Raw genomic sequence first — 17631 nt, 5'->3', positions numbered from 1 at the left:
ATTGTGACCTACAGGTACCTATTGTACAGATACATAGTAGTGTGACCTGCAGGCACCTATCGTACATATAAGGGAGCTACCATTTGATATTCATTGGGGGGAGGGGGTGGCTTGGATGAACAATTTTGTCCTGCATTTTTTTTAGTTGTAATCTCTGTCCTGCCTTTTTATTTTTCACCCTAATCGGTCCTGCCTTTTTTTTTTTAATTGTTTATCCTGACTTTTTTTACATAAATTGTCAACCTGCCTTTTTTTTTCCCAAGTTGCTCATCCTGCCTTTTTTTTTACTCAAAAATCGTGTTCTGCCTTTTTAAAAAAAAATCTTCCTAGACCCCTAGACCCCCCCCCCCCCCTTTCCCCCCCTGCCACCCCCAAATAAAAATCAAATGTTAGCTCCCTAAATAGCAGTGTGACCTGCAGGTACCTATGATACAGATAAATAGAAGTGTGACCTGCAGGCACCTATGGTACAGATAAATAGTAGTTCGACCTGCAGGTACCTATGGTACAGATAAATAGTAGTGTGACCTGCAGGTACCTATGGTACCGATAAATAGTAGTGTGACCTGCAGGTACCTATGGTACAGATAAATAGTAGTGTGACCTGCAGGTACCTATGGTACAGATAAATAGTAGTGTGACCTGCTGGTACCTATGGTACAGATAAATAGTAGTGTGACCTGCAGGTACCTATGGTACAGATAAATAGTAGTGTGACCTGCAGGTACCTATGGTACAGATAAATAGTAGTGTGACCTGCAGGCACCTATGGTACAGATAAATAGCATTGTGACCTGCAGGTACCTATGATACAGATAAATAGTAATGTGACCTCCAGGTACCTACAGTACAGATAAATAGTAGTTCGACCTGCAGGTACCTATGGTGACGATAAATAGTAGTGTGACCTGAAGGCACCTATGGTGACGATAAATAGTAGTGTGACCTGCAGGTACCTATGGTACAGATAAATAGTAGTGTGACCTGCAGGTACCTATGGTACAGATAAATAGCATTGTGACCTGCAGGTACCTATGGTACAGATAAATAGCATTGTGACCTGCAGGTACCTATGATACAGATAAATAGTAATGTGACCTGCAGGTACCTATGGTACAGATAAATAGTAGTTCGACCTGCAGGTACCTATGGTGACGATAAATAGTAGTGTGACCTGAAGGCACCTATGGTGACGATAAATAGTAGTGTGACCTGCAGGTACCTATGGTACAGATAAATAGTAGTGTGACCTGCAGGTACCTATGGTACAGATAAATAGCATTGTGACCTGCAGGTACCTATGATACAGATAAATAGTAATGTGACCTGCAGGTACCTATGGTACAGATAAATAGTAGTTCGACCTGCAGGTACCTATGGTGACGATAAATAGTAGTGTGACCTGCAGGTACCTATGGTACAGATAAATAGTAGTGTGACCTGCAGGTACCTATGGTACAGATAAATAGCATTGTGACCTGCAGGCACCTATTATACAGATAAATAGTAGTGTGACCTGCTGGTACCTATGGTACAGATAAATAGTAGTGTGACCTGCAGGTACCTATGATACAGATAAATAGTAGTGTGACCTGCTGGTACCTATGGTACAGATAAATAGTAGTGTGACCTGCAGGTACATATGATACAGATAAATAGTAGTGTGACCTGCTGGTACATATGATACATATAAATAGTAGTGTGACCTGCTGGTACCTATGGTACAGATAAATAGTAGTGTGACCTGCTGGTACCTATGGTACAGATAAATAGTAGTGTGACCTGCAGGAACCTATGGTACAGATAAATAGTAGTGTGACCTGCAAGTACCTATGGTACAGATAAGTAGAAGTGTGACCTGCATGCACCTATGGTGAAGATAAATAGTAGTGTGACCTGCAGACACCTATGGTGAAGATAAATAGAAGTGTGACCTGCATGCACCTATGGTGAAGATAAATAGTAGTGTGACCTGCAGGTACCTATGATACAGATAAATAGTAGTGTGACCTGCAGGTACCTATGGTGAAGAAAAATAGTAGTGTGACCTGCAGGTACCTATGGTACAGAAAAATAGAAGTATTACCTGCAGGCACCTATTATACAAATAAATAGTATAATAACCTGCAGGTACCTATGGTTAAAATAAATAGCACTGTGACTTACAGGCACCTATCGTACAAATACATAGAAGTGTGACTTGCAGGCACCTATGATACAGATAAAAAGTAGTGTGACCTGCATGCACCTTTGGTAAAGGTCAATAGTAGTGTGACCTGCAGGCACCTATGATACAGATAGATAGCAGTGTGATCTGCAGGCACTGATGGTACAGACAAATAACAGTGTGACCTGCAGGCACCTTTGTACAGATAAATAGGAGCGTGACCTGCAGACACCTATGGTACAGATAAATAGTAGTGTGATTTGCATGCACCTATTATACAGATAAGTAGTGGTGTGACATGCAGGCCCATGTTGCACAGAGAAATAGAAATGTGACCTGCAGGCACCTATGGTACAGATAAATAGAAGTGTGTCCTGCAGGCACCTATGGTATAGATAAATAGAAGTGTGACCAGCAGGCACCTATGGTACAAATAAATAGCAGTGTGACCTGCAGGTTTTTGTGGTGAAGGTACCTGCAGGTACCTATGGTTAAGATACCTGTAGACACCTATGGTACAGATAAATAGAGTGTGATCTACAATACCTATGGTTCAGATAAATAACACTGTGACCTACAGGCAAATATTGTACATATCAATAGCACTGTGACCTACAGGCAACTATGGTACAGATAAATAGTAGTGTGACCTGCAGGCACCTATCGTACATATAAATAGCAGTGTGACCTGAAGGCACCAATGGTACAGATAAATAGTAGTGTGACCTGCAGGCACCATGGTACAGAGAAAAAGCATTGTGACCTACAGGTACCTATTGTACAGATACATAGTAGTGTGACCTGCAGGCACCTATCGTACATATAAGGGAGCTACCATTTGATATTCATTGGGGGGAGGGGGTGGCTTGGATGAACAATTTTGTCCTGCATTTTTTTTAGTTGTAATCTCTGTCCTGCCTTTTTATTTTTCACCCTAATCGGTCCTGCCTTTTTTTTTTTAATTGTTTATCCTGACTTTTTTTACATAAATTGTCAACCTGCCTTTTTTTTTCCCAAGTTGCTCATCCTGCCTTTTTTTTTACTCAAAAATCGTGTTCTGCCTTTTTAAAAAAAAATCTTCCTAGACCCCTAGACCCCCCCCCCCCCTTTCCCCCCCTGCCACCCCCAAATAAAAATCAAATGTTAGCTCCCTAAATAGCAGTGTGACCTGCAGGTACCTATGATACAGATAAATAGAAGTGTGACCTGCAGGCACCTATGGTACAGATAAATAGTAGTTCGACCTGCAGGTACCTATGGTACAGATAAATAGTAGTGTGACCTGCAGGTACCTATGGTACCGATAAATAGTAGTGTGACCTGCAGGTACCTATGGTACAGATAAATAGTAGTGTGACCTGCAGGTACCTATGGTACAGATAAATAGTAGTGTGACCTGCTGGTACCTATGGTACAGATAAATAGTAGTGTGACCTGCAGGTACCTATGGTACAGATAAATAGTAGTGTGACCTGCAGGTACCTATTCTACAGATAAATAGTAGTGTGACCTGCAGGCACCTATGGTACAGATAAATAGCATTGTGACCTGCAGGTACCTATGATACAGATAAATAGTAATGTGACCTCCAGGTACCTACAGTACAGATAAATAGTAGTTCGACCTGCAGGTACCTATGGTGACGATAAATAGTAGTGTGACCTGAAGGCACCTATGGTGACGATAAATAGTAGTGTGACCTGCAGGTACCTATGGTACAGATAAATAGTAGTGTGACCTGCAGGTACCTATGGTACAGATAAATAGCATTGTGACCTGCAGGTACCTATGGTACAGATAAATAGCATTGTGACCTGCAGGTACCTATGATACAGATAAATAGTAATGTGACCTGCAGGTACCTATGGTACAGATAAATAGTAGTTCGACCTGCAGGTACCTATGGTGACGATAAATAGTAGTGTGACCTGAAGGCACCTATGGTGACGATAAATAGTAGTGTGACCTGCAGGTACCTATGGTACAGATAAATAGTAGTGTGACCTGCAGGTACCTATGGTACAGATAAATAGCATTGTGACCTGCAGGTACCTATGATACAGATAAATAGTAATGTGACCTGCAGGTACCTATGGTACAGATAAATAGTAGTTCGACCTGCAGGTACCTATGGTGACGATAAATAGTAGTGTGACCTGCAGGTACCTATGGTACAGATAAATAGTAGTGTGACCTGCAGGTACCTATGGTACAGATAAATAGCATTGTGACCTGCAGGCACCTATTATACAGATAAATAGTAGTGTGACCTGCTGGTACCTATGGTACAGATAAATAGTAGTGTGACCTGCAGGTACCTATGATACAGATAAATAGTAGTGTGACCTGCTGGTACCTATGGTACAGATAAATAGTAGTGTGACCTGCAGGTACATATGATACAGATAAATAGTAGTGTGACCTGCTGGTACATATGATACATATAAATAGTAGTGTGACCTGCTGGTACCTATGGTACAGATAAATAGTAGTGTGACCTGCTGGTACCTATGGTACAGATAAATAGTAGTGTGACCTGCAGGTACCTATGGTACAGATAAATAGTAGTGTGACCTGCAAGTACCTATGGTACAGATAAGTACTATTGTGACCTGCAGGCACCTATGGTTCAGATAAATAGTAGTGTGACCTGCAGGCACCTATGGTACAGATACATAGTAGTGTGACCTGCAGGCACCTATGGTACAGATAAATAGTAGTGTGACCTGCAGGTACCTATGGTACAGATAAATAGCATTGTGACCTGCAGGTACCTATGGTACAGATAAATAGTAGTGTGACCTGCAGGTAGCTATGGTACAGATAAATAGCATTGTGACCTGCAGGTACCTATGATACAGATAAATAGTAGTGTGACCTGCAGGTACCTATGGTACAGATAAGTAGTAGTGTGACCTGCAGGCACCTATGGTACAGATAAATAGTAGTGTGACCTGCAGGTACCTATGGTACAGATAAATAGTAATGTGACCTGCAGGTACCTATGGTACAGATAAATAGTAGTGTGACCTGCAGGCACCTATGGTACAGATACATAGTAGTGTGACCTGCAGGTACTAATGGTGCAGATAAATAGTAGTGTGACCTGCAGGTAGCTATGGTACAGATAAATAGCATTGTGACCTGCAGGTACATATGACACAGATAAATAGTAGTGTAACCTGCAGGATTCTATGGTACAGATAATTAGTAGTGTGACCTGCAAGTACCTATGGTACAGATAAGTACTATTGTGACCTGCAGGCACCTATGGTACAGATAAGTAGTAGTGTGACCTGCAGGTACCTATGATACAGACAAATAGTAGTGTGACCTGCAGGTACCTATGGTACAGATAAATAGCATTGTGACCTGCAGGTAGCTATGGTACAGATAAATAGCATTGTGACCTGCAGGTACCTATGGTACAGATAAATAGTAGTGTGACCTGCAGGAACCTATGGTACAGATAAATAGTAGTGTGACCTGCAGGCACCTATGGTACAGATAAATAGTAGTGTGATCTGCTGGTACAGATAAATAGTAGTGTGACCTGCAGGCACCATGGTACAGATAAATAATAGTGTGACCTGCAGGTACCTATGGTACAGATAAATAGTAGTGTGACCTGCAGGCACCATGGTACAGATAAATAGTAGTGTGACCTGCAGGCACCTATGGTACAGATAAATAGTAGTGTGACCTGCAGGTACCTATGGTACAGATAAATAGTAGTGTAACCTGCAGGCACCTATGGTACAGATAAATAGCATTGTGACCTGCAGGTACCTATGGTGACGATAAATAGCATTGTGACCTGCAGGTACCTATGGTACAGATAAATAGTAGTGTGACCTGCAGGTACCTATGGTACAGATAAATAGTTTTTTTTTTTTTTTATTCAACAACAACTAATTGCACTTTCTGCTGTTAACAATGTACTTCACTAGTCCATCATTCCAGTAAAGAGTCCCTGTTTGTTAATACCCGAAATCCAGGGTTGTTTCTGGTAAGCATCATTATATTAAATTAACATTAGTTTTAATTTAACAGCTAAATTATAAAATTATCAGCAATGAAATTAACAAGTATATATCAATGGTACTTATTTGTTTAACAATCTACTATATATATCATCTAGCAATAATTGATTTTTGGGTATTGTTTCCGGAAATTTTTCATATTTTCTCCGTAAACGGGTGAATTGTTTTTCTATCAAACATCTTCCTGGTTTTGAAACAAATATTGTCACACCGGCCATGACTTAAAAAATAAAAAAATAAACAGATGTGATATAGCATATTCACAGGTATGTCTGAATTAAAAATTTTCTGTAGTATAAAGAAGATTAAGATTAAATAAATATTTCATTTTTTAATCTTCTTTTTGTAACGGTAAATAGTCTCGTTATCAATCATTTCAATCATCACATGTACATGTACAGTAGCGGTGAAAGGTAAAATTTATATTACTTGATCAGTTCCAGATGTGTAATTCGTAAAATTATCTCTTTTATTAATTTATTCATCCATTTATTTTTGCTAGATCATATACTTCTCAAACAAAGAAATTATTTTAACAATTTGGCAGTTTTATCTAGAATACATTTATATTTTGTATTCTTACATTTTGCCTGCAGTTTGTAACTATACATAAATTCTGCTTTAAATACAGCATACACATTTATAGATTCTGTTTTCTGTTCAGACATGTAATTAGCTTTATATATACAAAACATTATTAATGTAATCAAATAATTGATTTCATAATATTGTTCATCATTAATTTTATAACCGAATACTAAATTCTTCAATGTTAGAATATTATTATCAATATTCAGTTTTTCAAGAAGATTTTTTATTTTAGTCATCAAGAAAGTGACATTTCAAAAACATATGATCATAATCCTCAGTGGTATTGCAATAATGACAATTTGAAGTATTGCAGATATTCCACTGTTTTAATACAGTTTTACAAGGTAGAATAAAGTGTAACAGTTTCCAACGAAACACTTTATTCTTATTTTCTTTCAAATAATGATGAACAAATTTTAATATATTACATGTTGAACTATGAATATACTCAAATTTTAACACTGTTTTCCATCGGTTAAAACCAACAGGCATTTCAATCTCATTCTGAATAAATATATTATAAATTTTTTTAGTGTCTAAATTTTCTAATTTTTCTATATAATTACAATTATTCTTAATGTATAAAACATAATTTGTTTTTACTTTAGTTTTCTTTGAATTTTCTTGTTGTAAAATATTAAGCCATTCTTTTGGAAAGGCTTTCTTCAATTGAGAAAATTCTGACATCCAATTATATTTAATCCTGAGCTTTTGCAAAATATGTTTCTCCAATATGTTACCATTTTCATCTATAATGTCGTTTACATAGATGATATTGCTATTTATCCAGTTTTGAAATAAAAGACTTTTTTTTTTATCTTAATGAATTGATTTCCCCAAATTACTTGTTGACGAATAGCTATAAAGTTTTTAGGCTGCTCTATTTTTCTGTTTTTTACCCATGCTTTTACTACATTCAAATAAAATTCTGGCAACTTATTTAAACCTGGAATTGAGTTAATACCATCAATGTTCATATGAAAGATAAGGAAGTTCTTGCCAAATTTATTAAAATAAAATAATGGTATAACTTTCCAGTTGGCTAAATCTCCATATATTAATCTTTTAATCCATCCAATTTTGATGGATTCTATGTATTTATCTATGTTAATCATTTTTAGACCACCATCTAGCAATTCATAGCTTAATACTTTACGTTTAACTTTTTCTATTTTGCTTTTCCATAAAAATTGATAAATAATTTTTTTAAATTTATCAATATATTCTTTTTCTATGTGTGAAACAGATGCTAAAAAAGTAATATTGGGTAGAATCAGTGATTTGATAACTGTTATTTTTCCCAATAATGTTAGATTTCTTTTCTCCCAGTTTTTAATTATTTTCTCAGATTTTTCTAATTGTTTTTCAGCATTGAGTTTTTGACACACATTTTTATTACAACCAAAAAAAAACTCCTAAACATTTCACTGGTTTGTCTGTAAAGTTGATGTTTTCGTATTTTTCTTTACAGTGTTTATGTTTTCCCAACCAAATGCCTTCTGTTTTTGATCTGTTTAATTTAAGCCCTGATAATGTGCCAAAGATTTCCATCATATTTAAAATTTTTGAAATGTCTTTTTGTGTTTTTAGAAAAAGTGTCGTGTCATCTGCAAGTTGGCTGATTTTTAATGAATGTGTTTTCCCATCTATCTTAATTTCAAAGCCTTTAATATTATGGTCTTGCCTTATCTTACAGGCTAATATCTCTACTGCTATAACAAAAATTATCGCACTGCACGGACATCCTTGTCGGATTCCACGTTGAATGTTAATGGGTTCAGATATCCATCCATTATTTATTACTGCGCTTTTAATATCTGTGTATAAAGTCTTAATCCATTTAAGCATAGAATTTTGAAATCCAAATTTGTTTAAAGCTGAAATAATAAAATCCCATTCTAAAGAGTCAAATGCTTTTGAGAAATCTAAAAATAGTAGTGCCCCCTCTATATTAAATCTTTCTGCATAATCAATTATATCCTGGATTTGTCTAATATTATAACCTATATATCTATTTTTAACATAGCCATTTTGATCTTTATGAATAATTTTTGGTAGGATATTTTTAATGCGCTGAGCCAATGAATATGCAATTAATTTTGTATCAATATTTAATAAAGTTATGGGTCTATAATTATTTAAACAAAGCGGATCATTCTTTTTATGTATAAGAGAAATAACTCCTAATTTTTGAGAACTCGTTAACTCCCCTTTTTTATATGAATAATTAAATGTAGATACAGCAAATTCTTTTAATTCATCCCAAAAGGTTCTATAGAACTCAACACTTAGTCCATCAATTCCTGGTGATTTGTTCAATTTCATCTTGAATAATGAATTCATGCATTCTTCAATGGTTAAAGTACCTTCCATTATCTCACTTTCTTGTGTATTTAATTTATGATCAATATTTGTATCATTAATATAATTATCTATGGATTTCACATCTGGATTTGTACTATTATAAATATTTTGATAGAATTCTTTTTCTATTTGTAAAATTTTAGAAGGTTCTGTCTGTACAACTCCTTTGTCATCTTTCAAGGCAGTTATAGTCTTTCTAGTTTGTCTAGCTTTTTCTAACCCCAAAAAAAATTTAGTATTTTTCTCTCCTTCTTCTACCCATTTTATCCTTGACCTTATTTGAGCTCCTTTACTTTTTATTTCATAAAGTTTTCTTAGTTTACATTCATTATAAATTAATTCTTCTTGAAAATGTTTAATAACATCATCTTTACAATTTCTGTTTATACTTTCATTTAATTTTTTAATCTTATTTTCCAATATGTGTATTTCACTTATACTTTGATTTGCTTTTCTTTTACAGTATGCAACAGTATGTTCTCGAACTTCAATTTTGAACAGATCCCATTGAAGTCCTATATTATCAGTAAGTTTTGTTTTATTTTTATATTTCATAATAAGACCTTTTATTATATTTTTGTATTCTATATTATCCAAGATACTATTATTAATTTTAAAATATCCTTTCCCTTTTGATTGTGATCTCCCTTTTACCTTTAGCGATATAGCTTGGTGATCTGTATGCGAAATAAGTGCAGGTCTTATATCTGCTGAATATATATGTGACCTTATTTCTGAACAAACAAGAAAGTAATCTATGCGTGAAGCTTCATTTATCTTATTTTTCCGTCTCCATGTAAATTGTATATTGGTACTATGTATATCTCTCCAAATGTCTATCAACTTATGTGTTTTGAATAACCCTTTTAAACTGTTGACTGGTTTTTGTTTTTTTTTTATTTCTGCTATTTTTTTTGCTGTCAATATTAGATAGTGTATCATTCATATCTCCCCCAACTATGACCATCCCTAAACTGTTTTTCTGTATCATGTCATTTACTTTTTTGAAAAAGGCATTTCTATTTTTGGGAAGATTTGGTGCATAAATATTAACTAAAGTATATATACTTTCTGAAATTTCTATGTTGATCAAAATTATTCGCCCCTCCTCATCCTGAAATTTATCAATTAATTGATAATCTGTGTGATTGCTAATATAAATTGATACTCCTCTTGATTGTGAATTTCCATAACTGTGATATATATCACCTTTTTATTCATTTTTAAATTGTTTCTCTAAAGTAGAAGTGAAATGACATTCTTGTACAAATAAAATATTACAGTGTTGATACTTCATCCACATATGAAGCCTTTGTCTTTTATCTTTTGAACCTAGACCTTGACAATTTAATGAACATATATGTATGTTTTCACTCATTGTTTGTCATAAATATCAAATTAAAAATGTAAAAGTTTTCTCTTACATAATATAAACAGCATTTGTTTTTACAGCATGCACATACAGTTTGTATTAATATTAATATACACATTGTACATAACTTTGTCAATATTTTTACAATATTGTTGTAAGTAATCATTTTAACATGTTTAATATGAAAACTACACATTGTTTTGATATTATTTCATTATCTATTTTCAGACCGCATTTGGCCTTGACTTCCGTCAGACAATGATCCAGATTCGGATTAGCAAGTTGAAGTGATATGTCCGAACACCAGACGTTATTTAAAGAAAACAATTTCAATGATGGCTTTGTGATATACCGTATTCCAAGTATTAACCGAGAATGAAAAGTACTATTATTGGATTTACATACGGATATTAAGAAAACACGGATTGCTATAAATTGTGTTTCGTGTTCTAAAAATAGAATTGGGTACAGATAAATAGTAGTGTGACCTGCAGGCACCAATGGTTCAGATAAATAGTAGTGTGACCTGCAGGCACCTATGGTACAGATAAATAGTAGTGTGACCTGCAGGCACCTATGGTACAGATAAATAGTAGTGTGAACTGCAGGTACCTATGAAGATCTACACGCGTAATACGGGACTACTTTTTGTAAGTGATGAATGGCGTTTAGACTCGTGCGTAATACTCGGCAGTTAAATTGCTCACGTCGTAAAATCATTAGCAACTGACAACGATCATTCACAAAGTTAGTTAGATATGATAACATTTGATCCAAATCCACTCAGAGAATATAAACAAATGGTGAAGTCATTATAGGATAGTATTTACATAAGAAGTCAGTTAACAATTTTGATCACATTATTTTCTCACGCTGTTATCTAAAGTTCATGGTAAATTTTACCTTAAATTTGTTATATCATTAGCTGTTAATAGTTTCTCTGCTTCTATTATAGTTCTCAAGATCAGTGCCACAAATGTAAAAATGGGTATACATGATCATTGAAGGGTAGCAATCCATGATAAATAAATTGTCATTCTAGGTTTTAAACTCAGGTTGTAGATATTATCTTCTTAATCATCTCTATTTTCTTTATATTTTTCTCTAATGATCATACCTTTCAGTGAAATAGCCTAGAAACACGAACAATGGGTGAAAATTGTCACTAAAAGACAATATACGTCGATTATAACTATTGAAAAATTTGGCAAAATATCTGCCTCAAACATGTCAAAGGGCAATAACTTTTAAAGGCATTGATAGACGATCCAAGCCATGTTGGTTTGTTTATAGACCTTGTCTTACTGGCCATTTTTGTTATATGAAGGTTTGTTCTAACTCATTATAAAATAAACAAAACTACAAAATTGGCCAAAAAAAAATGATATTTCAGGGGAAGTTACTCAAAAAGGATTTCCCTGAAAATTTTAGTTTAAATTTCTTGATCATTCGATATTCTTAATGAGTCGGATTTCATCCAGCTGCTTTAGTCTTTTATATAAAAGATACCAAAGGGATATTCAAACTTATAAATCGAAAATATACTGACAATCCTATGACAAAAAACGAAAAGCGACGAAAAGAAAAACAACATTACACAAAACACAGCATAGAATACTAAAGACTGAGCAACACGAACTCCACCAAAAACTGGGGAGATATCAGGTGCTCCGAATGGGTCAGCAGCATATCCTGCTCCACATGTGGCACCCACAATGTTGCTAATGTAAGTACAAACTCGCCATCCTTGAAACATATATTCCATAACGGTAAAGCAACTCGTGATGACATCCGTAAAATTTTCAAAGGTTTTTAAAGCAGAAACCCTCTACCAAGGAAATCTTTATAGGAAATGCAAGCTATGGAATATCGTATCAACTGGGAGATATATTCTCCATACGCAGGGGCTGCTGGAATGTTTCTTCATAGAAATGGAAAGTTCACAGTTAAGATATATATTGTATATTTGCTAAAACTGCACTTTTACCCAACCTTTTGTCATATCATTAACTGTGGTGTTCATGTTTTCATGCAAGAGGATTTGTATATGACACGCTATACATCATTAATGCCATAAAACACATCTGACTCAGTGGTTTCCCAGGTTTTAGACCACTGGACGTTAAGCATCCAATAATCAATCAATAAATCCGAGATTTTGGTAAATGGAACGGACGACGATTGACTTTAAGTAATTAAATTGCCCTCGTGGCTAGTCGAGCTAAATCTGTGGGAATTGCATGAATTCCAAGCATAGAAAAATCTTGGCGGCCACAAGGTTAGTACTTTAGTGCATACATCAAACACTTCAACTTTAAAAGTCTACCATATGATTTAATATATGCATTATACAGTCACACTTGCTATAAAGGTCACCTCTTTTAAGCAAAACCCATCTTGTCAGGTCGACATCTTTTTGTCCAGCTGTAGGAATGCGTTTGCATTTTTAGACTCAATTTAAAACTCAACCACATTTTATAAGGTCACTTTTATATGGTCCCCAGGGTGACCGTTATACAGGTTCAACTGTGATGGTCTTCATTCATTTGTCTTAACGTTTCAAGATAATTAGAATAGTTTTATTTCAATATATAAAATGATAAAAACAAAAATTCTACGTATACGAACTACATATATTAAGATATGGTCATCATCGTTGTATATTTATGAGTAAAATGGTGATCTGTACAAACAATATACGCATTGATTGCCATACCTCCAGTAAAGAACTCTTTTCACGGTAAACTGTCTGAAAAAAAAAAACATGTATGTGTGAGTTTACAATGGGTACCATTTATTCGTAGATTTGTATGGAAACTAATAATATATAGCAGTAACAAATAAAAGGAAACATCGTAAAGTTATTAAAATTTAAATCAATGTACTTTAACTGTTTAAAGTGTTGGATCGATAGAATCACACATTCAAAATTTTCAAATATTAAACCGTTCAATTTTTTGTTTCAAAATTTTAAATACGTACTCAAATATTTTTCTATAACAGACTAATTCTTTTCCCTGACACAATATATTTCGAAATTTTCAAAAATGATAATGCAGAAACGCTGTTCACATGTTATAATATCGATACTCCTGGATAGGTTTTAGATCCCTGAGGGTATCCTCTATCCGGTAGACTGTGTTTCTAAAACTGTTCGCTGTTTGTCTTGATAATTTAGAGACTCATCTTTAAACAGTAAATTGTGGTTATTGAAACAAATTGGGAATTTAAAACTGCAAATGTTTTGGTTGAGAATCATAAGGATTAAAAACATTTTGTCTTTATGTTATAAAAGAAAAAAAATCATGCAAGCCTTTGATTGTTTGTCATTACATCTCTTAGAACAAAATTCGAAAATAACGGTCCAGGCAATGTTTAAATTCCAACAAACTTATGGCTGGCATGAATTATTTCTAAAATAATTATAATAATCTGATTACGACTGTGACTAAAAATTTTAAAATAGACAAACTTTCTGCATGGGCTCGTTTGAATAGGATATATACAAACCACAGTATGTAGCCCATTAAAGCAGTAGCTATGTGCATACGCTCATCTTTGATATAAGACTGTTAACCAAATATTTATTAAATATCGTTAAATGCTAAAACTTATATATTATCATTTAAAGCGGTGCTTGATAGATTTCACTAATAAATATGCAACGTATTTTTATAATAAGTTAAGTCGAAACCAACTAATTACTTACTAAACAATCCATTGACAGCATTTTGAACTCTTTTCTTTTTTTCCGTTTTTATTTTCTGACTTATTTTATTTTCACATTCGCTCAATCTATTGGCTGTCATACATCCTATCGCAAAAAACATTCCGAACATGACTATGATGAAAATAATGACGAACTTATCTACAGCGTTATACCACATGCACATCGCTGTTACTATCAGAAGCAAAAAAGCAATCTGAATCATCATCCGGTAAGTGCTGTCACGCCTAGTGGAATCAAAGAACATAGAAAAACATTCATATTTATAATTTTCCTCGGTAGCCGAAGGCATATTAATGCTGCAAAGATTTTCTCCCATGACTAAATCTATTTATAACCGATACGCAAGTGAAAATTTATGCGATATTTTTAGATATTTAAAGTTCCAATTATATTTTTATAATCATGGCTGTGATATATTGATTAAATTGGACATTTAAAAAGATAATAATATCTACATTATATAGATATTTCATCGGCTAGGATATTTCAAAACAACCAAAGTTTATTGTAAATTCTGAAATTTTTGCGTGAATTTATCATTGCGATTTCCAAACATGCTGAATGCAAACTATGGTATCAACGTTTATGACATTTTTGACAAGTTTAAAATAATGAAAAAACGTATTATTTTAGTATGCTAGAAGAGCGTTCACTTTGCTGAAAGATTGATGATAAAAAGTCGGGGTTCTGTACTTTAACGATTTGTATTTTCCCGTTGCGCCATTTTAATTATATGTAACGAAACTAATATTCCGTAATTTGTAAGAGTTCAACATGTAACGTAGTAGAGTTCAATCCGCCAGAAAGGCCAATCCGTTCTATTAGTCTGAAGGATTGGTGCAGTGAGTTTGACGCCAACTTAACCGATCGGTGACTGATCGATGACAGATGACTGGTCGCTGAAATAGTAACGCCTTTGATTGCAAGTACTGTACACTAAATAGTTGTAGGGCCATAGTCATGTTTGTTAAATTTAGAGGGAATGTTCAACATGTTTAAATGGACGTATGCAGGCTATTTTATAACTTTGCATAAGGTACAAACCATTTATGTTTGTTTTTTTGGAGCATGTTTTTTTTTTGTATTTGTTTGATTTTTAATTTCTGAAAACAAATCATTTGTGTTTGAAAGCAGATTAAAGAAAAAGATTGTTTATATTGGAAATACCTAAAATAAATTAATTCACTGTTTATTGTTCCTTGATCTTTTTAACACATAGCATATGCATGCATTATGCACAATTAAACATAATTTTGTAACTTGAATATCTTATATATATTTCATTGATACGATTTGTTGAAAAATTTATGAATAGAATGTATTATATTTTGTGCTTAATTAACTGTTTCGTTCATCTCAAGAGTAGTGGTAACGTCTGGAAAATTGAAACCTATCAAGTCAACCATGTGAGAGTTTTAATCACGTAAATGAAATATTTACCCCAAGAACAATGCCCCAATTACAAAGATGAATAGTTCGTGTTCAATAACTTCAATTGTATTTATATTTAATCTTTAATTCATCCGGAAATAAACAATATGTAAAACGATAAAGGAAAGAGGGAAAAATTAAAGATATTCTACTACTCATCAAAATTGTTGATAAGTGGAAAATTTCATAAAAACAGGAAGAATATCTTGTATCCATATTACAAAAAATTATATAGTATATTTTGCAGGGCTCTCTACTTAAATAGGCCATCTATTCAGATCTTGCTAATGATAGAGCCTATCAGCATTGTACATGAGTGGAAATCGTCATCAAAATTTGAATAGGATCCGAAAAAAAATGAAGGATTTTAAATGGGGACAAGCAATTTGAAGTAACCAACTAAAGATCACCAGACGGCATTCAACAAATACAGACTAAAGGCAGGGACATACAGAATGTGGCGATATTAAACATGACTTTGGGACCCAACCGTTGCATAACCTGGCACAGTGCTGTAACACCACAAAGTAAAAACAAACAATAACCATCAATTGAAATGCGCTTAACTCATCAGATCTACATATTGCATAAAACAACTAACAAAATAACTAAGAACCCAGACTTAAGATTTAAGAGTACTATCATTGTCTAAAAGCTTGTTCTACCAAAAACATGTTATATTGATGAATTCATTATTAGTGCTTAACGCCACTTTCAGCACTACTTGGTATTTCGTGGTGGTTAGTTTTTATTTTCGGAGAAAGCCTGAGAAAACAACTGATCTCGGCGAAAAGTCTGACAATCCTAGTCAATTAAGTTTTGAGTCGAGAGCACCTGCCACGTACAGGATTCGAAGTCACTACCGCAGTGTTGACAGGCTAATGATACAGTAGTCGGACTATTTTGAGCACTCCGCCAATGAGGCCCGCTAACATGTAGTAACAAATAATGTATCTAAGAATAAAATATCAATCTGTACACATCATACGGATTAAGTGTAAAGACGTCATCTTAAAAAAAAGATCTTCTCAATCTGCAATACCAAAATAAAGATATTGACAGAATGTAGGACCATGAATGTGCAAAGCAATTTAGTTATACCATCTAGTTATGTTTTAATTTCCAGGAAAAAATCAATAATCGAAGATATAAACAATATCAACTTTAAATTTTTTTTACATGTATATCCCGTTTGTAATAAGTTTTCTATAGGTACAGACAAGCTTCCAAATCATATCTTTGTATCTATGAACGAATTAAGTAAAGATGTTACGTAATTTGTGGTAACGCAATTTTTTACTTAATAATAATACCAGTGGCACATAGATACCGATTAATGAAATCTAAAACCTCTCTACAAACATGTGCATATCGAAGGAGTTGGGATATATAAACACCGTTAGATGAGCCTCATTGAACACCACAGTCCAAACCAGGACATTTAACAAGAGGTACGTAAAAAATCGTCATTGGTCTTCAAAATTTTAATAACGTTTCCTGTGCTTATAACCTGTCTATAAACTGTATGTCCGAAATGAGAATAGATATTGTTTAGGAGAAAATTTACATCTTTAGTTATACCATCTTCATTTATATATCTAGGATCGTCAAAATGAATCCTCACTAGTTCTCCTCTAATATAAAATATTCAAACATTAAATATTTTACGAATGAGTCATTCGTGTTTTAATTGAGTGAAACCGTCAACTATTTTTGAGGAGGATTTGAAGAAAAAAATTAACGATATCATGGCGACTTTAAATAAATTGAAGACATATTGATTGCCGGACTAACGAATAGTTTTAGTAACGGCCGACCGGCAGGCATGGGGTAATCGTAATCAGTAATCGTAATCAGCTGTAATCGATTACATTTTGCAGCGTAGTCACATGTTATCAGTAATCATGCATTTTATGATTACAAGTAATCGAAG

At 34.0% G+C, this 17631-nt stretch overlaps 2 long non-coding RNA genes across 2 annotated transcripts; one reads left to right on the top strand and one right to left on the bottom strand.

Annotated features, from left to right (window-relative positions):
• The first annotated feature begins 6153 nt into the window (after positions 1–6153).
• On the top strand, positions 6154–11563 carry LOC127708219 (uncharacterized). Its single transcript, XR_007985209.1, has 3 exons — positions 6154–6476; positions 9629–9691; positions 10766–11563. It is a non-coding gene; the product is annotated as an uncharacterized LOC127708219 (long non-coding RNA).
• A 1537-nt stretch (positions 11564–13100) lies between these two features.
• Positions 13101–14595, bottom strand: LOC127708617 (uncharacterized). Its single transcript, XR_007985321.1, has 2 exons — positions 14247–14595; positions 13101–13286 (listed from the first exon to the last, which is right to left on the bottom strand). It is a non-coding gene; the product is annotated as an uncharacterized LOC127708617 (long non-coding RNA).
• Between the last annotated feature and the right edge of the window lie 3036 nt (positions 14596–17631).

The sequence above is a fragment of the Mytilus californianus genome, unplaced genomic scaffold, assembly GCF_021869535.1.
Source record: "Mytilus californianus isolate M0D057914Y unplaced genomic scaffold, xbMytCali1.0.p SCAF_7, whole genome shotgun sequence".
Classification (NCBI taxonomy): Eukaryota; Metazoa; Mollusca; class Bivalvia; order Mytilida; family Mytilidae; genus Mytilus; species Mytilus californianus.
The sequence above is the reverse complement of the archived record's forward strand: the minus strand, read 5'-3'. Positions and strand labels throughout refer to the sequence as shown.